This window comes from Dromiciops gliroides, chromosome 2 (genome assembly GCF_019393635.1).
Source record: "Dromiciops gliroides isolate mDroGli1 chromosome 2, mDroGli1.pri, whole genome shotgun sequence".
Taxonomy (NCBI): domain Eukaryota; kingdom Metazoa; phylum Chordata; class Mammalia; order Microbiotheria; family Microbiotheriidae; genus Dromiciops; species Dromiciops gliroides.
Window position 1 is genome coordinate 398,363,848 of NC_057862.1, and position 22,501 is coordinate 398,386,348.

General features: G+C 41.5%; 1 protein-coding gene across 1 annotated transcript in view; it reads right to left on the minus strand.

The window, feature by feature from the left end:
* The window catches only part of GNAO1 (G protein subunit alpha o1), a 265,161-nt gene that overhangs the window by 138,146 nt on the left and 104,514 nt on the right, over positions 1 to 22,501 (minus strand). The gene's annotated exons all lie outside the window — the stretch shown is intronic.

Consider the following 22,501-nt stretch of genomic DNA (forward strand, 5'->3'; position numbering starts at 1 on the left):
ATGTGTCTACTTGTTCTGAGCTCTAAGAGAGTAGGAGACTTGAGGATTAGAAACCAAAAATACATGGCTTTCCTCTTTCAGACAGAAAATCAACGTCCTGTGAGGATGCTTCTCTACTCCTGCAGGAGCACACTCTTCCACACCAGGGCTCTGGTAGATTCACACCAGTTTCAGGAGTGTAAATGTGACATATGGGTAGAGGAAGAAGCCAGTAAGCCAGCCCTCCATTTTGGGGAAAAAGAGAAAAAGCAGGAGAGGCAGGAGGAAGTCTGATGCAATTATACTAATGGCTTATGACTGATGGATTGTATATTGAGCGGAAGCTTTTAAACGCTTTTCTATCTAGGGATTGCAACAGCCAGGTGTCTGACAGCAGCAATCTAGCAGAGTGCTTGCAGCATCGGCACAGTCTTCCCATTTGTGGAGCCTCCGCCAAGAGAATGGAACAACATGGTGATCCCCACCGAGAAGGTGGGAGGGTATTTTCTTTGCTTTTAACAAAAAAATATGACTGTGTAGAATTCTTGTTAACAAAACGATCTTGTAAAACTCAACATTTAGGTAGGTTTAGGTAGGAAATTCACAAGGAGGAGGTGGATGGACAGGCTGAGGGTAAGATCAATGAACTCCTTACTAATCATTCTAACTACTTAGGGCCCTTTACATCTGGTGCCTTATACTGTAGGAGGCAATGGGCTATAGTGAAAAGAATGTTAGATTGGGAATCAAAGGAGCTTGCTTGAATCCCAGCTTTGCCATTTACTAAAAACCTGTGTGACCTTGGACAAGTCATTTGGCCTTTCTGGGAATCAGTTTCTTTATCTGTAAAATGAGACAAATTGGATAAGATGACCTCTCAGGTCCCTTTCAGCTCTAAACTTGTGATCCTATAATGTTAGTCTCTCTATACACTGTACTCCATGCATGCTCTACTCTAGCCAAACTAGATGACTCTCCATCCTCAGGACATAAAGTTTTAGTGTCTTTGTTCAGGAGGGTTCCCAGGCCTGGAATGCCCTCCTTTCCCATCTTCACTTCCTAAACTCCTGCCCATCTTTAAAAGTCCAGCTCCCTGTTGGTGGAGTTGTAAAAAGATCTAACCATTCTGGAGAGCAATTACGAATTATGTCCAAAGGGCTATAAAACTGTGCATACCCTTTGATCAAGCAATACCACTGCTAGGTTTATATCCCAAAGACATCCCCGAAAGAGAAAAAGACCTATTTGTACAAAAATATTTTTAGCAGTTTTTTTTTTTGCGGTAGCTAAGAATTGGAAATCAAAGGAATGATGGTGATGAAATATTATTGTGCTATAAGAAATGGCAAGCAGGATGATTTCAGAAAGACCTGGAAAGACTTGTATGGCCTGATGAAGTGAAGTGAGCAGAACCAGGAGAACGCTGTGCACAGTGACAGGAATACTGTTTGATGAAGAACTGTCAATGACTTAACTATTCTCAGCAATACAATCCCAAAGGACTAATGATGAAGCATACTATCCACCTCCAAAGAAAGAACTGATATTGATTGAACACAGACTGAAGCATGCTATTTTCACTTTCCTTTGTTTTTTCTTTTATTCAAGTTTTCTTATACAAAATGACTAATATGGTAATGTTTTACATAATTAAACATGTATAACCTATATCTGATTACTTATTGCCTCAGGGAGGGAGGAGGGAAGGGAGGGAAGGAGGGATAGAATTTGGAACTTAAAACTTTAAATAAAAATGCTCACCACAAAAATTAAAAAATAAATAAAGATGAATAAACAAACAAGTAAAAGCCCATCCCCAAAGCCACCTCCTTTGGGAAACCTTAATTCCTCTATTTTTGTTATTATTGTTATTATTATTATTATTTTTATTTTTATTATTAGCAGGGCAATGAGGGTTAAGTGACTTGTCCAGAATCATACAGCTAATAAGTGTCAAGTGTCTGAGGTTGGATTTGAACTCAGGTCCTCCTGAATCCCGGCCGGTGCTTTATCCACTGCGCCACCTAGCTGCCCCTAATTCCTCTATTTAAAAAAAAAAATTAATTTTTATTCTACTAACAAGGATTTACTTTTTTCTCCTTCCTACTCCTCCCCTCCAAATGAACAATAAAAAGAAAAAAAAACTTCCCAAAGTCCTTGTAATAAATACATAGGAACTGTCAAGCAAAGAAAATTCCCACATTGGCCATGTCCAAAAATGCATGCCTCATTCTGCACCTTGAGTCCATCACTTCTTTGTCAGGAGAGGGGTGGGGCAGCATGGCTCATCCTTGATTCTCTAGTTCCCTCGGTTATTGATAACCCCATATAGGAAAGGAGCATAGTGGAGTGGATTATCTGTGGGAAGACTTGATCACTACCACAGCTGACCTTTACTAGCCATGTGATGATGGAGAAGTCATTTAACTTCTCTGAACTTTGGTTTCCTCATCTGTAAAATGGGAATAATACCTGTGGTACTTACCTCACAGGGTTGTTATGATCAATGAGATAATGGATATCAAAGTTTTGCAAATTTTAAAGTACCATAGGGATGTTAGGTACAGTGGGGTTTTGTACTCTCTGATACATTTCTCCTGCAGCCACACCTTTCACTGGCTGTTTTTCCTGCCAGTAATGCATTCCCTCCTTGAGCTCTCTCAGAATCCCTAGTTTCCTTCAGGGCTCAGTTTAAGTACCATCTTCCACATGAAGCCTTTCCTGCTCCCTCCCAGCTTCTAGAGGCTTTCCCTCAAAATCACCTTATACTGTACCATGAATATACCTGTACATGTACCTGTTGTCTTCCCTGGAGAGACTGTAGACTCCTTGAGGTCTGGGGATCTTTTTAAGTGCACTGCGTTCATTGGCTAGCACACGGTAGACACTTAATGAGTGTTTGTTCATTGACTGATTAGCTATCTGTGTTACCATCTTGTCCCTTTACTATACTGTGAGCCCCTTGAAGGGTATGCCTTACCTAAGCAATATATGATCTCCAGAGGCTGACAGCACTCTTTTAAAAAAATTTTTTTGGGGCAGGGTAATGAGGGTTAAGCGACTTGCCCAAGGTCACACAGCTACTAAGTGTCAAGTGTCTGAGGCTGGATCTGAACTCTGGTCCTCCTGACTCCAGGGCTGGTGTTTTTCTACTGTGCCACCTAGCTGCCTCCCACAATAGGCTTTTTCTTTTCTTTTCTTTTCTTTTTTTCTGTGAGGCAATTGGGGTTAAGTGACTTGCCCAGGGTCACACAGCCAGTAAGTGTTAAGTGTCTGAGTCCGGATTTGAACTCAGGTCCTTCTGACTCCAGGACCGGTGGTCTATCCACTGCACCATCTAGCTGCCCATCCACAATAGGCTTTTAATAAATGTTTTGGGGTATGTGTGTGCATGTAGATGTGGATGTGTATATGTATACATATATGAATATCATACAAGAAAAACTACCCACAGATATTTCTTCTGTTGTTGAGTCATTTCAGTTGTGTCAGACTCTTTTTGACCCCATTTGGGTTTTTCTTGGCAAAGATACTGGAGTGGTTTGCCATTTCCTTCTCCAGCTCATTTTACAGATGAGGAGCTGAGGTAAGCAGAGTTAAGTGACTTGGCCAAGGTCACATAGCTAGTAAGTGACTGAAACTGGATTTGGACTCAGATCCTCCTTAACTCCAGGTCCACCACTCTAACAACTGCTCCACCTAGCTTCCCCCAGATATTTTTACAGATCCATAAATGAGACAGTGACATCACAGAGAACTGTTCAAACTTAATGGGATTTAAAGTCAACCCCAATTGCTCCCCCACCCCCACCCCAACAAATAGGAATCTTTAAATCCGGAGACAGATGTAAGGCTTAGAAGAAGCTCATCACATAAGCAGCATGGCCAGCTACATCCTACAAGTTAACAAACATTTATTAAGTGCCCATTATGTGCCAGGCACTGTGCTAAGCTTCTCTCCTTCAGAGAAGCAGACAGAGAGGGATGTCCGATAAAAGCTCTCAGGTGTATCACGAACCAGTGGGATTTTTCTGAAAGGAGACAGGTAGTTTTAGTTCTTCCTGTCCACAAGAGCCATTCCTTTTCCCAAATACTGCTATGTGGCCCTAAGTAAGTAAATTTCCTTCACAGGGCAGGGGGAGTTCCATCACTTCCTCTGGACTCAATGATTTCTTCCTAAGGTCCCTTCTAGATCTCATTTTATGATTAGAAGCTATTGATTTAGTAGTACTAGCATTAGAAGTTTTGCAGAGACTTGGTGAACCTGGTTGCAATTTCTGCCTGTGGAAGGGCTTAGAGTCTTGTCCCATGGCTAACTTTGTAAAGATTAGAGTCCCACATAAATGTACTGTTGTGGCGGTAGTTATTGTTAACTCTCACTTTGAGACAGGTTTCCTTCAGAACAATTGAGACTTACCTACATTAATTTCTTGCCTCAGGATTACTCATCCCGATCAAGTAGGTGGTCATGTTTGGTCAGCTCTCAACTACAGAATCCTACAATTCCAGAATTGGTAGAGATTTCACAAGTTACCTTCATCTACTCTGTACCTGAGCAGGAATCCTCACTGTCATATACCAGACAAAGGGCATTTCAGCTTTGGACTGAAGAACTCTAGTCATAAGGAATCCACCATCTTCTGAAGCAGCACATTCCCCTTTTGGGCAGCTCTAATTGCTAGCAAGTTTTTCTTACAATTAAACTTAAAATTCTTTCCCTGCCATCAAGTCTGAATTTGCATCTTTGCAATTTTCACCCACTGTTCCTTTCGGAATAGGCAGAACAAGTCTAAACTATCTTTCACATGACAGTACCTAAAATATTGGAAGACATTTATCACATCCTTCCTAAGTCTTTATTTTCTCTAGATAAACATCCCTGGTTCCTTCAATTGATCATTATGTGGCACAGTTTCTAGTTTCCACATCAACTCAGTTACCCTCCTGGTACCTGCTCCAGTTTGTCAATGTCCGTCCTAAAATGTGGCTCCCAGAACTGTATAGCCTCTAGATGTGGTCTAACCAATCAATAGGATGCAGCACCACCACCTTTCTGAGTCTGGAAGTTAAATCTCTTTAAATGCAGTTTGAGATTAGACTAGAATTTTTGGCCATCGTGTTTTGGCTCCTAATGAACTTATAGTCCAAGAAAATGATAATATCTTTTTCACATAAATGGTTATTTAGCTGCACATCTTATATTTTGTTTTGGGACAGCTGGTTTTTTGAATTCAACTGTAGGGTTTGACATTTATCTCTATTCAGTTTCATCTTATTTGATTCAGTTCATTATTCTAGTCTGTTATTTTTCTTTTTTGGATCCTATTTTCTAACACAGCAGTTCTCAACTTTTTGATCTTAAGATTCCCTTTATATAAAAAAAAATCGAGGACCCCAAAGAGTTTTTGTTTATGTGGGTTAAGGCCATAGATATTTACTATATTAGAAACTAAAATGTCTTAGCATTATTATAAAAATAGTTGTGGCCTTGAAACCTGAAAGGGGTTTGGGTATCTCCAGGGGTTCTTATACCCTAATTTAGGAACTTCTGGTCTAACATTCCGGTCCCACCTTTGTATCATCTGCAAATCTGATAAGCAGGCCTCCATCGAAGTCATTGATAAATAAAATTAAACAGCTTAGGGCCACGGAATTTCCTATTCCTCACTATCAAGTCAAATTGTTCCTCTTTGAAACTTATCTCCTCCAGAAAAGCTTCCCTTAACAATCCTTACCAATTCTCCCCTATTTCTCAAGTAAATAGTTCAGTCTGGTTGTGTTGGCTGGTACTTAAAAAGCAAGTCCTGATATCACTGATATGTGTGTCTAGGCAATCTCCCCCATGAGGTCAGAGTATCCCAAGAAGACAGTGGACTCGCACAATGCAGAAGACAAGAGTCCTGGCCTTGATGTTTGAGTCTTAACTTTGATACTTTAACATGTAATCTTCGACAAGTAACTTGGACTCTCTGAACCTTAGTTTCCACAACTGTAAAACAGACTGATGATTGCTATTCTACCTCCCTCACATGTGTTGGGAGGATCAAAATATGAAAGTGCTTTAACAACTCCAAAGTGGAATACAGAGAAGAGTTCAACGAATAGCAATTCATTCAATAGGAAGTTTAGGCATTCCAAGGAGGAAGAGATCACTTAATGTACTGTAGGGAATTGAGGAAAACTTCATAGAGAAGATGACATTTGAAATGGGCCTCAAAAGATAGATAGGATTGGGATAAATGAAGAAATAGAAGTAGTTATTTTGGGACTGTAAAGGAAACACCATTAACAGGGGTATAGACAGAGGTAGGAAGCCCAAGGAGTATTCAGGAATGACTAGTAAATGGATCATAGAGGCCTAGACTATAGGTCCATGTTGGGGAATAGTGGGAATTAGGGCAGGAAGGTAAGTTAGGGAAAGATTATAGAAAGCCTTTAATGTCAGGCTAGGGAGTTTGGACTTTATCATTCAGGAAATAGGGAGCCATTGCAGGCTTTTGAGAAGGGGGAATGTGATGAAAACTGTCTTTTAGGAAAAAAACTTTAAAGAAAAAAATCAATTATCATGATTCTCTGTCTGCAGTTCCCAAGTTCCACATGATGTAAGCTCATCCCAATGATTTCCCTTGATATGTATCACATACAGAGCCTCTAAATTCAGCTTTATTTTTTCTTCTACATACAGGTATATAATAATGGCTCCTTAAAGTTGGGATTTGGGGGGGAGTGGTCTTAAAGGGAGAGTTAAATACCCAGGGTGAAAGGTGACATATAAGGAAAACTTCATGATTAGCTAAATAAAATGAGGACCCTCTCAGTAATTTCTACCAGCTGGAAGGTTTTTTAGTAATGCTGTGTTCTGCATCTGTGCTGGGATATGATTATATAGGGCACTGTGTTTATGTTAACACTTTCGGTTGTTAGGGAGGCCTTTAGGATGAGTCATGGGCTGCTGGTATCTCTAGATGTGTTAATAGCACACTGGCCTCCTTCTCCACACCCCTTCTCCACCTAATCATTATTCCTGATGATGGTACCAGCCTCTGTCTTCTTTCGAGTTTTCACCTTTCACAGAATCTAATGGCAGTAGTTTCTGACAGCAGCTATACTTGCATTCCAAATTTCATGAAGAGGAAACAATCTGAGTGCCTGTACTGAGACCCTTAACACAGCACAACACAACACAACATAACACAACACAAAATAATACTCCTATGGGCATCCAAGAAGTCCTCTTATAAATCACTATCTATCCGGGTTAAGAAACAAACAAAAAAAAATAGGAAAAAATTGGAGTCTTCCAAATGGATGCAAGAAAAATGGAATCTTAGAATCTCAGAGTTGGAAGAGCCCTGGAGCACCTCTGAGAAGGGGTCATTCGGTCTGTGCAAAGGTGTGGGAATGAGACAAAAGGCTACAAATGGGATACAGCAAATTGTCCTTTTGGGTTGGAATGTGGAGTGCCCAAAGGGGATAAATGGGTAGTGAGGTTGGGGGGGGGCAGGAAGGTAGCCTGGACATATCTACCATGTGACTGAGTTTGAGCAGCCTGTGTTGGAAACTTGTGGTTCATCAAACACCTGGAGAACCCAATGATCCTTTCCCTCCAATAACACAGAGAGATTTGTCTGGATCATTTTAGGACCCAGGACAGGAAAAGCAGATTTGATCTGGGATCATGGATTCTGTCAAATATTAATTGCTTAGTACTATGATTCTCAACCTCTGTGGGCTCTTCATGTCCTGAGATATCATTACCACATTTTTCCCATGATTCAAAAAGATGAATCAAGTGAGGAAGATAAAGAAGTAGAAGCCATACATCCCTAACATTGGATAGCTTATAGTCTAATGAAGATAAGAAACATGTAAAAAGCTACAAATAGGACACAGACCAGTAACTAAGCACATGATGTGAAAACCCTGCAATGAGGCATATGTGCTGGGGTCAGGCTGCTGAAGTGTTGGCTGTGGGAAACCAGGAAAATAGCTTCTCCTCTCTTGTCATGGCTGCAGAAGGGGCTGAGGTCCGGGATGCCAGCTCCCAAGGATCTGAGATGAATTGGAGGGACCCCTTGGATCTGGAAAGATGTTGTGCACTAACATTCAGAAGGCAAGCCTGCTAGCTTCACTCAGAGTCCCCACCCTTGCTCCAGAGAGGGTTAATTGCTGTTATTTTTATCATTCCCAGTGGCCCTTACCTTGGAGCCACTTACAACGACCTGGTTTAAATCAGCTCTGGTTGTGGTTCCCCCTCCCTCATCCCCCTGCCGCCTCTGCATTTCAGAACAAAATTATTCATACCTTCCCAACTTGGTAAGCCATTAAGTGGGCTGTAGTCCTGTTGTGAGCCTTTCTCCTAAGTATAAGTCACTGGAATGAAAACAGATTCCACAAGTCTCTTGCCATTCCAGCCTGCCTTCCCTACAAACTCCCCTGCCCTCCCCCAACCCTTTTCTTTTGTCTGATCTTAGTGAATTAAGCATTTTAGCAGTGACAGAAAGGTCCCTGGAGCCAGCATTTGGCCACTAAACTCTGTTTCAGGCATAAACAATCACCTCAGGATCAGAGCTAAACTCTCTTCCGTGGAAAAAGGGCTGAGAGGACATAGCCAGGGTCATATCCTGCTGTCCTGGATTTTCTCAACTTCCATTTTCTGCAAGAGGATGAGAATGGCAAAGCTTCATTTTCTTTCTTGGGCTAGGTTAGTGATGAAGGCCTGATAAGTTGAGGGCAGGCACCCATTCATTTAATCAGGAACAGGTGTTGGCTCTTGACCAGGTCAACTGGCTAACCAAGTCAGTTTATTTAGGTGATTTCATGGCCATTTCAGCTCCACCTCCTGCTTGTCCTTAGGAAGGCCCCCTCCAGCTCTGTGAGATGTATGATTTGGACTTGAGCTAATTGTGGAATTCTTCCTGTCTCACCATCAGGGGAGAGCTGAACAGACACAGAAGGTAGCTTCTTTTGTCCTTATCATCTGGGAAGCTAAATGTCCCTAGGGAGTGGTCAATCCTATGGTCCTATGATTTCATGGCTCATGGTAGTTGAATTGCCTGAAACACAGGCAACAGTCTCTTGGAATTCAGAAAGAACCATCAAATTCAACCCACTCATTATGTAGATAAGGAAGCTGAGGCCCAGAAGTCAAGTGACTCATCCAAGGTCACATAGCTTATAAAACAGTTAGCAGAACAGGAAGGGAGAGCCCAGGTCCTCTGATTCCAAAGTGAGTGCTTTTTCTACCATACTATGCCTTTCAACTGGTAGGATTAAAAAGGGTCCTCATCATAAATGTAAATACATCCAAGCAGGCCCTATGCTGAACTGGCCTCTAGAAAATAGGGAGTGGTGGACTCTGTATAAAGCCAGAGGGAGTTTGCAGACTGGGAACCAAACTTACAGGACACTGCAAAGTAGAGATAGGAGAATGATTTCCAGGAACAGATCCTGAACTACAGGAGGATCTGAATTTTACAGGTACCTAGATGTGATCAGTGAATCAATCAACAAACATTTATTAAGCATTTATTTAAGTCCCAGGCACTGGGCAAATACAGAGGCAAAAACATAACAGTCCTTACCCTCAGGGAGCTTTTGTTCTTGTGAAAAACAACATACATACATAAATCTATATAAGACATAGACAAGGCATACATAAAGTAATTTCAGAGAGGGAGGCATTAGCAACTGGGAGGGTCAGCAAGGGCCTAGTATAGGAGATAGATGAAGTTTGAGCAGAACTTTAAAGGAAACTAAGGAGCCCAAGAGGCAGAGATAGGAAGGAAGGGCTTTCCAGGTGTGAGGGGGCAGCTTATGCACATTCACAAAGAATGGAAATGGAGTGTTCTGTAGGAGGAACAGTAAGAGTGCTGGTTTGGCTAGATTTTAGCTTTCCTGAATATTGGCCAATAAGCCTTTATTAAGTGCTGATTATATATCAGGCACTGAAAGAATGGCTAAAACCATTCCTGACCTCAGGGAGGATACATTCTAATGAGAGAGAACACTAACTAGCTACACAAAAGATATAGAAAGAGGAAATGCAAGACAATTTCTGAGGGAAGGCATGAGTTGCTGGGGTGAAAGGTCTCCTGCAGAAGGCAGGTTTTAAGTTTTGAAGGAAAAAGAGAAACTAAAAGGGGACAGTGATGGGGTAGAGCACTATAAGCACAATGAACAGTCAGTGAAAAGTCCCAGAATCTGAAGGTGGAGTGTCACGCATGAGAAATTGAAAGTAGGGCAGTGTCTGTGGAAGGGAGTTAAGTTTAAGAAGACTGGAAAGGAAGGAAGGGGTCAAGTTATGCAGAGCTTTAAAGGCCAAACAGAGAACTTCATATTTGATGTTGGAGGTAATAGGGAGTCACTGGAGTTTATTGAGCAGAGGAAGCATCCCTGTCAGAGATATATATATATATATATATATATACACACACACACACACACACACACATATACATGTATACACACATATATACATATGTATACACACATACATACACACACACACACACACACACATATATATATATATATATATATATATATATATATATATATATATATATATAACATAGACAAGGCACACATAAGGTAATTTCAGAGAGGAAGACAATAACATCTGGGGGGGTTAGCAAGGGCCTGATATAGGAGATGGATGAGGTTTGAGCAGATCTTTAAAGGAAGCTAAGGAGCCTAGGAGGGAGAGATGGGAAGGAAAATCACTTTGGCAGCTGTGTGGAGGATGGATTGAGTGGCAAGAGATTTGAGGCATGGAGACCCAGTAGAAGGCTATTGCAATAGTCCAGAAAGAGTTGATGATAGCCCGAACTAGAGTGGTGGTGTGAGTGGAGAGGAGGGGATGTATATGAGAGGTGTTGTAAAGACAGAGATAAGATTTGGCAGCAGATTGGCTGTATGGGTGAATGTGAGTGAGGAATGGAGAGGTTGTGAGCCTGGATGACTAGAGACCAGGTGGTGCTTTGGACAGTAACTGGGAAGTTTGCAAGAGGGGAGCATCGGGGCGGGAAGGATGATGAATTCTATTTTGGAAAGATGGTTTGGAGGCAGACTGGAAATATAGGCAGACTGCCATATAGAGGAGATTTTATTTGATTCTAGAGGCAAAAGAGAACTACTGGAGCTTATTGTAAGCTCCTTGAGAGCAGGTACTCTTTGTTTTTTGTTTTTGTAATTTGTAATTTTCATTTAAAATTTTTTTTGTAGGCACTCTCTTTTGCCTCTTTTTGGATCCCCATTGCGTATCACAGTGCTTGGCACATAGTAGGTGCTTGATCAATGTTTACTAATTGATTATTGAGTAGGGGGCTACATGAGTGAACCTGGGGTGTAAGAATAACATCTTCGCTGCTATGTATAGGATTGGGGAAGGGAGATATGAGATAGGGAGACCAATGACAAAGTCATGGCAGGGCCTTCTACATAGTAGGTGTTCAATAAATAGTTGTTGATGACAATGATGGTTAGCAGCTTCACTAACCATTAAGTGAACTCCTCAGCCATCTGATGCCCTTGCTGTTTCTTGGGAGGCACACTATTAACTGATAATTATTTGAGATACATAAGGCAAATTTGGATGCGCCATCTGTAGATGACGCTGATGGATGGTATCAAATAAGCTTTGGTTCCCAGAGGGGAAGAAATAAGTCAAAATTTCATCCATTATCTGAGGAAAGTCATCTGTCACTTACAGGCATGTCACTTGGCATATGGGCACAGGTGAACCGGTTTTCTGGAAAGTGGATCTGGTTGGGTGGACCAGAGAGTCTTAATAAATCAGGAGTGCTTAACAAATGTGAATTCCATCATCAGCAACATGTATTAGACACCTACTATGTGCAGGACTCTATGCCAAGCACCAGGTAAAACAGAAATGTTCAGAGAATGATTCAGTCCCTGAATCTGATATAGAGTGTATAGCTCAGTAAAGGGACATATTATATTCCCAAATGATATAATACACAATAACAGATTAGTGCATAGGAGGAGAGTCAAATACTGTGTGAGGTCTGAGAGGGAGAAGACCTGAAGGCTGTGGAAGGAGATTGACCTCAAGTCATTCACAGAACATTTCTGAAGGCCTTGGAAACTCCCTTCCACGAGTCAGGTGCTACATCAGGCTGTTCCTAATCCCTAATCCAGACTCTCACCCTCTCAGTGTACTGGAAGAGGTGCCAAAGTTGGAGTCGAAGGACCTGGAATCAAATCCCAGTTTGGTTACTTATGTGACCTCAGGCAAGTTATGTACCCTCTCCGGGTCTTTGTTTACTCATCTGTAAAATGGAGATGTGAGAATAGATGATTTTCTAAGGTTCCTTTTTGTCCTAAACCTATGATCCTCTGTTGTTACCCTTAAGTAGGCTCACTGAGGGCAGGGGCTGTTTTGTTCTAGTTTTTGTATCCCAAGCACCTAAAACAGCGTCTTGTACATAGTAGGCACTTTTCTGAACTGAACTGAATTCACATTTGCATTTTTCACATTTCGGCATCAGTTATTTGATGTGCAAGTATAATGGAATATGCTGGAGAAACTGTAATGCTCCCTTTAAATCTTCTTGGCACTTCTGGGACCATGGAGAAAAGAGATTTAAGTAGTGCAAGGGATTCATTCCAATTACAATTGTTTCTGCGAGCCCCTGGGCGGGGTGGTAAGGGCAGTAATGCAGCATTTGCCAGTAAGTGAGGTTTTGCAAATGTCTGTCTGCAATCTAGCTGAGCTAAGATGGGAGCTATTGCAAGGTTGGCCTGGCTCTTTCTGTGCCTGACCTGGAAGCTGCCAGGCAAGTCAGCAAGTATTTATTAAGAATCGTGAAAATCTTTTTCCCATATCTTTTTTCTCTTTTTAAAGGAACATCATGGCCATATAGTCGAAATGTGCTGTTTGTGGCAGCCTCTTGAGTTGATACATCACTATTTATGTCTTGGGAAGCCACCATAGATGGACAGTGATTTGGGCCTGTAACTGAATAGAGGAAGAAAGGAGGAAGAGGAGGAGAATAGGATAGATCATTATGGGGGAGTTGTACAGCACATTCACTGATGCCAAGCTGCTGCCCTGCCACAAAAACCCATCTTTTTAATACCAGTATTCTCCCAGGGGTACCATATGACTGCAAATTGTGGAACAAGATGGTCTCAGAAGAATAAATTGTAGGTGACCTAAAAGGCAATGGAAAGACTCCTGGTGGGGGTAAGTAGTACACTGCAGCAGATTGATAGGGGGCTCACATGCAAGACATGTACCAAAAGATGTTATCAAGGCCAAGTATGGCTTGAAGAGGCAGACAGTCATGTAAGGAAAATGACAGATAACAGATGGATGGCCAGAGCATTGCACTGTCATTCACAAATGATTAAAAGGCCAGCAAGGAGACTCTAATGAATTGGGTACATAGATCAATTCTCTATAGAGAATATGGTAGGGCAAGGACAAGAATTCCACAGTTTGAGGGATAGGCATGGGTGGTGGTTCACAATTTGTACCAATGGAGGGAATACCTACATTGATGTGATCACATGTCCATTAAGCGCATCTTACTTAAGCATGTACTTCAGTGGTTCTTGAAGGGGGTGCCCCAAGTTCTGCAAAGTGTGCCCTGAATTGTATGGAACTTGTCCTTGCAATCATACCTCCCCATGTGATTCTTTAGATTCTCTGGAGTGTTCCATGGTTTCTCATGTTATGACATGAGCAAAAATCTTTGAGAAACATTGATATATTTCATGCTAAGCATTATAGCAAAGTTGGATAAGGAAGGGTCACAGTATGTGAGTTCAAATCCCAGCTCAGCCACTTATTACTACCTGTGTGACCTTTGAGCCTCAGTTTCCTCCTCTATAAAAAGAAGGATAACTTCCTGATATCTTTTCTAGTTCCAGATCTGTGATCTTACACATCAGTGTGGGTTGTTGGGGAAGGGTTTTTTGTTTTTTTATTTTTGTTTGTAGGGCAATGGGGGTTAAGTGACTTGCTCAGGGTCCCACAGCTAGTACATGTCTGAGGCTGGATTTGAACTCAGGTACTCCTGAATCCAGGGCTGGTGCTTTATCCACTCCACCACCTAGCTGCCCCTGTTAGGGAAGGTTTTTTAGAGAATGTACAACTTGAGTTGGAACTTGATGGATAGGAGTAATTTAAATAGAAGGTAGGCCATGCCTGACAGATGACACTGGGGGAACAGGAGTGTTTGAGATATGTGCTTGGATGTAAGGAGGCTAGCCTGATTCAGGCAGAATCAGGAATTCAAGTGGAATGTTAGAGAGTAATGGTAGAAAAATTCAAATAGGTAGGGTTAGGCTAATTAATGGAGAGCCTCCAATACCAGTAGGCTGAATTATAATTTCCCCCTTTGAAAGGTCTCTAAAAGTTGAAGAGGCACCACTGGATGTGTCTGGTCTGCAAGTTGCCTCTGTCTGAGTACACTTTAGGGAAACATATCAGGGAGTACAGGTGAGAAACAATTGTCTGTCCACCCAAAACAAATTGTCTACAGAATTTTCCAATAGCTGATCATTTTCCCAGTTTGCCTTGGACGTGCAAAACAGAGGGCAAACTCACATTAGGCTTTAATTTTGATTAAGTTTCCCATAATATTTCACTTCAAAGTCCCTTTTGAGCACCTGAGACCAATTATTTATTTTTTTTGGAAGCTTTGGATGTAGGGGCCCTGAGGTTGCTATCCTCTCCTGAGGGTGCACCTTGATCTTCCTTGATGCTAAAGAAACTTTCTATTGTTCTCAACTTTCTTTGCTTGCTCATCTTGCCATTTTTTACTTGACTTTTAGCTCCCTCTTACTGTGGGGCCCTACTTCCAAGCTACCCTGTCCCAAGCTCTAGAGGGTCCCAGGTGTTTTGGTTTGAGGGAGGGCAGGTTTTTCTCTCACCTGGCCTGTTCTCTGGTTCTAAGGTAACCTCAAACCAACTTTCTACTTAACCAGCCAGCAGAGTGCTGTGGTGGTTTTTAGCTTCGACGAGCCTGAGCCCCTCCCCGACCTGGGCCTCCCCCAGCTCAAGATTTCTTCCTGGTTCCCTGCTGGGGTGGGATATCCGAATTCCTCCTCAGGTTGAGCAGACCTGTATTTTCTGCTCCCCTAGGCCAGCTGTTCAGCCCTCTCACCTGACAATAAGCTTAGTTCCAGAAGGTGCCAGTGGTGCAGCTGATTCAGAAGCTGGGGGTAAGTTCCCCTTGCACAGCGTGTTTGGGGTCTGTGTCGGTGCGATCGCGGGGTTGGATTCTGCTCACAGCCCAGTATGGCCTCCTTTAATCTGGAAAATAATCTCAGTCGTTTTTTTGTGGGTTTTGCCACTCCAGGGCTTGTTTTATTGCTGTTTTGGGGTAATTGCATCAGGAGCTCTGTGTGTTTAATGTCTTTCCTCCTCCATCTTCTCCCATAATATTTCATTTGTGTTTAGGTAGCAGGGATGGGACAGAGAAGTAGGAGGATATATCCAAGAGATGCTGGAGCAGACATGGTGCTTACAGGACAAGATGCCATTGCCTAGGATGCCATGGGCTGAAGGTCCATGGAAGAAATACACTGAACAGGAGGAAGAAAGGAACTTAAGGAAGGAAGAAGAAGAAACTTTAGGGAGATTGTGGTTATAAGAGAAGCCACAAATTGGCTACACAGGGTAGGGTCTGTGGCTGAAAGACAAGTGGCTACAATTGCCTGAGTCAGACTTGGAATGGTGAGACTATGATGAAAGGAGACAAGCTTGGAGGGACCAGAAACTGAAAGGTGGGAGCAAAGGCTGGGAAAGGGGAATAAGGCAGCTATCATTGGAACTGCATTATGACCAACTGGTCCGTGAGCTACAGATCCTTCAGCTTTTCCTAACTGGAATGAAGAATTATGGAGGGAACTGAGATTGAACCATTGAACCCTTTTTTTTTTTTTGGGAGGGGGGAAGTAACTAATAATAATAGTAAGTACCATTTATGTATATATATATATGTATATATATATAATATTGATTTATACAAATATTGTCTCATTTAAACCTCTCAATAACCTAACGAGGTAGGTGATATTATTATTTCCATTTTACAGATGAGAAAACTGAGGCAAAAGAAATTAAGTGACTTGCCCAAGGTCACATAATTAGTAAGCATCTAAGGCTAGATTTGAACTCAGGTCTAGCTCTTTATCTACTGTGCCACCTTAGAAATAGAAATCACCTTGAGGTAAGATAGCTTATTTAGGGGCAGCTAGGTGGCACAGTAGATAAAGCACTGGCTCTGGATTTGGGAGGACCTGAGTTCAAATCTGGCCTCAGACACTTGACACTTACTAGCTGTGTGACCCTGGGCAAGTCACTTAACCCTCATTGCTCCGAAAGGAAAAAAAGTGCTTATTTAGCAAACATACTATTGTTTTGCTTAAAGGGGCTGTGGTCCTAGTCCTTTCTACATTTATTATTGTCCTGAATAAATATTCTATGTTTAAATGCTTATTGGAAATCTTGAATTGCTTGCAGGAATGGACTTTTAATAGCCAAGTAAAGAGTTAAACGAGCCAGATTGTGATTTTCCCAGAAAGAGAATATGGGTGGGGTCACAAGCCATCGAGAGATCATAGAGAATATTCTTAATTATTGACAAACATTCAAGATTGATCTGGGTTGAGGGAACAAGCCACAGAGAAACTACAGAGCATAGTCTTAATTATTGATTAACATTTAAGATTAAACTTGAGTTTCTGTCAATCCAGTACCTTCCTTCCTGCTGTCTTCCATGCGCTGGTAGTCTCCTCTATCAGTTTTTGGCCTCAAACTGGCTGCCCTTATATAGTCCACTCTAGATTGATCTCACTGGTGACTCCAGTGATCACCCAACAGTTCTTGAAAATGTGGCCATGGGTCAGCTTATCACTATCACTTGTCATCTTTTTTTTTTTTTTCAGATGAGGAAACTAAGGTCTTGAGAATTAAAGTGACTTATGGAATTTTAGACAATGTGGGTTACCCTCTGAGTCTATGAAGAGAGGGAGGCTGGGCTAAATGATTTCTAAGGTCTCCTCCAGCTCCGACATTCTATATTCCATTCTAGCTCCAGCAATCTTGTTCTCTGAACGTCTTATTTCTGCCTGTTTATTTATTTTATAGCTTCTGGATACCAATGCATCAGTGCTGATTATTTAAACTGCAACCTTTGGGGGGGCAGGGATCATGTTTAATCTCCAATGTATAGCACTGAGCACATGAATAGCCTGATCCAGGGGCTTAGTAAACACCTTTAAATAATGATGATGGCAGAGTCATCATGTGTCTCTAAGTAGTCTGCACATTGATTTATGTTTGCAGACACATACAGATCTAAAACAATTTTCTCAGACTAGACATTTCCACATCCTGATGCTCCACTGGCTTCCAGTCAGTACCATTTTAAGGGAGTTTTATCCTGGAAGACAGAATAAAATGGAACCAGCTTATGTGAAGTAAAGTAAAAATTAATGATCACTGAAACTGCATCTATTTTCTGTCCATGGTAATGAAGCTTGACCAGAATCAAACACTTAAATTGATTGCCCTGATTTTAGATTCAAGAGCCTGCATAGGATGCCCCTGAAGTATAGGACCACACTGATGGAAGTTAAAGAGCTCTTGAGTTTTTCCATCTCAAGAGAAATTTAATAAGATATGATAGGTGAAATGAACAAACCAAAGGCAAATAATTACACAGCAGAGAATTTCTATCCTCTGAATAGTCCCAAAGCTGATTCCAGAATATCTTTGATAAACTGCCCTGTCCTCTAGGTCAATGATGCTGAGGAAAACAGCAAGAAGAGACAAATTAGGGAAGGGATACAGCTGGATGAAAGTGCTAATGGGGCCTTTCAGTATGACACACTCCATTTTTCTCTCATCAAGAAGGAGAGACAGGTATTTTCCACTTGTGATAGATATGGGTTTGCCATGCTGTATGTGCACTAGAAATGCCCACTTTTCTTGTTTAGTGCCCATCACCTAGTCTCCTTTTGTGGAACCTTTCATATCTAGATTGTTCTAGGCTGGAGAATTCCAGATCTGTCTCGTACTCAAATGAGCTTTGCTGCCTAATCCCTCACATCTCCCTGTCAGTGACATAAGATGATAACCAATAAGACACACCTGAGACTGATCATACCTATAAAAAAAAACCAACCCTGTTCCTCACCTATGGCACTGGGCAGCCCTGGTGTAGGGAATGGAACGTGGGTGTTCTCTTACCAAACAAGGAAAACTGCTGAGAGCATGGTGTAACCAGGGATGTGCCAAGTTTACAGGACAGCCAGAGGATCTCTAAGGATCACAGACTCTGTCTTCCACCTTGATGATTTCACTTCAGAGGTAGAGAAAACGGTTTCTCCTTTCCTGCCAACTGCCAACTAGTCATATCTTTGTCCTCTCTGGCAAGTGACACTCACTTGTATTCTTGTCCCTCCAGGGACCGAGACCTGGATGTAGCTTTTGGCCTAAGCCCCTCTTCTCTTGACACTCACTGCTTCCTCATTCTCTGAGTGGCTCAGGTAGATCTCAAGGCTTTTCTTGTGTGAGTTAAAATGTGCCCATACAAAAGTTTATTTCTCCCCTTACTCCCCCCTGCCCCCGCCCTTTTAAAGCATCACTGGCTGGTTTGCATCTTGTATGAGAATCCTACAACAGCTGTAATGGACTGGGACACCACACACTTGTCACATGGGAAAATTCCCTTGATATACAGCATATTGAGCTCAATGAACATGAATAACTGAGGGTTTCTTATAATGAAGTCACTGGCAGAGTTGTCCCTATACAAAGGCAGATTAGGATAATGTCTGATAGCCAACCAAGATTTTACAAAAGACCCCCCTGAACATAGATATTTCCTCTGATGGTGTTGTCTACATTCCTGAAATTCTCATTCTACCCTTACTTCTGAAGTATTCACCCAAAGGATCATTCATATACATCCTATTTAGGCTAAAGCATTCAGCTCCCTGGAAAGTAACAGAAGGCATTAGGTTTTTGTAGACCTAGAGCTGTAAGGGACCTCAGAGGTTATCTTCTCTAATGGTCTCAGTTTATAGATGAGGAAACTGAGACCCAGAGTTGAAAGGTAACTTGCCCAAAGTCACATGGCTAATAAACGGCAAAGCCAGGATTTAAATCCTGGTCCTCTGACTTTAAATCCAGCATTCTTTGTTATAGAAATGATTTGTATATGCAAATGTATGCTTCTAAATTAGTTAGGATGCTTAAAGAGGGGGGATGGGTGGCATAAGGCTCTGTTCTGAGCCCACCTTCTCTTGTTCTCTGACCTACTTTCCTTAAGGATCCCACCCACTCTTATGGCTTCAATTATCCACCTCTATACAGATGACTCCTAAATCTACATCTCTAACCTCTGAGTTCCAGTTTCATATTTCAAAGGATAATAGGATTTAGAACTGGAAGGCACTTTAGGGATCACCTGGTCTCTCTCCATCTTATTTTATAGAAAAGGTAATTGAGGTCTGGAGAGATCTTCTCCTAATCCAAAGATAAAGTAACAGAGCTAGGGTTCAAAACAGGTCCTCTGATTGCAATTTCATCTCCACAATTCCCAGATACTTCAAAAGCAAAGTGTCTAAAACTCAGCTCGTCACCATTTCCCTCAAACTTGCCCCTCCTCTGAATTTTCTATTTCTTTTGATGGTATGACCAGCTTTCTCAGGCTTATCATCTGGATCTTTGCCTCTTCCTTCTCCTTGACATCCTATATATAAATCCACTGCCAACTCCAACAATTGTTCCATCTGCGGTATAGTTTCAAGTCTTCTTGCCATTTTAGTCACTACTGCCTGGATCCATTTCAGTTTGTTGCTCTCCTACCTAAAATATGGCACCCAGAAATGAACACAATACTCCAGAAGTGGCCTGATTATGGCAGAGTAACACAGGTATATCTTTTAACTCACTAAGGGCATCATACTTCTCAATGCAGCCTCAGATAACTAGTGGGTCTTCTGGCTGCAATATCATGATATGTACTTAAACTTTCATATATACTTAAACATATCACGATGTACTCCCATGTACTTAAACACTCATATGTACTTAAACACATCATGATATGTACCCATGTGTACTTAAACTTTCAGTCCACTAAAATAGCCAGATTTTTTTTCCACACAAACTTTTGTTTAGTCACATTTCCTCCATCTGTACTCATCTAGATGATTAAAAATGTTTGACTTAAACTATTAAATTTCTTATTAAATTTGGTTCTAGCTTGTTAAAATGTTTTGGTTTTTGATTCTATCATCCAACATAATGTCTATGTCTCCTGTCCCCTGCCAGATTTGTATCACCTGAAAGCTTGCTAAGCATGCCATTTATTCTTTTAACCAAGTCACTGACTAAAATGTTGAAAAGAATTGTGTCAAAGATAGAGCTCTTTCACACTCCAATATGGATCTTTTTCAGAGTTGATAACAGTTCCAAAGAAACATCAGATGTTATAGCAGTACTCAAAAGATATTAAAACAAGACTAACATTTTGAATAAATAATTTATAGAAGATTTAGAGAAAAATATGGTCAAGAATTACATAGGATGAGAAAGTATCCTACCTTGGTGTAAGGAGCACGAATACCAGTGAAATTATAGATCTATCAAAGTATCAAAAGCATCATCTCCCCTACTAGATGGTGGTAAATTCATAGTAGGGGGAGAGCCCCAGGAATAAATGGATTTATAATCCTTGGAATGCTTAGCCCAATGCCTTGTATGTAGTAGGCACACAATAAGAATTTGAACGAATATCAGATTGTAAGATGAATCGAACTTCAAACTTGGATATTCTTTCTAGAGAATGACATCTTTGGGGAACGATAAACCTGAATCCCTGCCTTATAATCCTTTAGTCTCTACTGATTAACCTATTACCATTCACTGACACCAAAGCAGAAAGGCTCCAAGTGATAGAATAGTAATAGGTAGTAGGTCACAAGAGGTAAATGTTGCTGAAGGGAGGGAGGGAGAAGGAAAAAAAGACAAATATAAGAGAATAGTTCCCACCAGGTGAGATCTAAGGACCTGGTCTATGCAGTTTTATGAGTCTCCTGGTGTTTGCAGGGCCTTAGAGGGTTACTTTATTGGCTCCTTCTCAAAAGATTTGATCAGGGGCCACATATTTGTCCTGTACACTCACTTTTGTCACTGATCAAGTGGTATTCTTCTAGGGACAAGAGCAAAGGGTTAGGAGAGGGGATCTGATTTTGTTCTTTGGAAGGTCATGCCTACTTCATAGGAAAGATAGAGAATCATATAAAGGAGAGGGAGATGAAACAAAGCATTTTGCGAAATGGAGTATTGTACAAATGTAAAGGTACGATTATCTTTACTGTGCAGAGGAAGTAGCAAGATGCTCAATAAATACTCGTTGATTGCATGGTGATTTGCTTATTCCTGGATTATGTAGGAATACCTTGAAGGGAAGAGGAAATTCATCCTGCTTATTACTACATCCCTCCCTCTCTGCTTCTAACCAAGAGTAGAATAGAATTCATGACCATTCAAGTCCAGTGGTAAGGCTGGAATCAGATGACTTCTCTATGCAGAACCAATTTGTCACTTCTACTCCTGCCCCTCTCTATAGTAGAGGGAACTGCAGAAACCTTTGGTGAGTCTCCTGACTCCCAATAACCCAACAGTCAGCCCTGATTCCAGAGCATCTCCGTTAGTTGGCAAAGCTGGGGCCTTGGTGCTGATGGGTTTACTCTGTGGAATCAGGACTTTGTGCATAAAAAATTAAATTTCTACATTTAAAGCCATCTGTCACAGACTATTTATCAGACATGGAAGATGAAGGTTTGCTCCAGCCCCCCTCCTCATCCCACCCAATGTGCACGGATTTTGGCAATGACAAGATATGTGCATAATTCAAACTGAGCTACTGAGTAATCAGCAGATTGTGTCCAATTCTAAGCCATCCATACCCCAGTTGCCATTGTGCTCTGAGATCCCCATTAGTATACAATCTCAATACAATTAAGTTATGTTTGAAAATATCATTGAGATTTCGAATCCCTATAGGAGAAGAGGGAAAAAGCTGCTCCAGGAAGGAGTTCCTTTTCCTATTCTGACTAGGAAAACAGGCACATTCTCTGCGCTTGTGCGCTCCCTCTCTCTCTCTCTCTCTCTCTCTCTCTCTCTCTCTCTCTCTCTCTCTCTCTCTCTCTCTCTCTATTTAGTGTTACCACAGTGGATGAGTATAATTCAGTCCTGTGGTTAATTCAAATGTTTGCAAACAAGCTGCTTTTATATACTTACTCAGTTCACCACTTAAGGGATGCCTAGAAACAGACCTTAAAAACAGCCCCTGCTCTATGACATGGCCTTCCTATAGGGGAGGAGAGAACTCCTTAGACATCTGTCAGGAATATCCCACACTCAACCGAGAGTGGCTGAAAATACTTTCTTTTGTGGGGGAGGAGAGAGCAATTTTAAAATGCAATCTTCCCCCCTCCCCCCAGTAGGGACTCTCTTTTACCTTTCTTT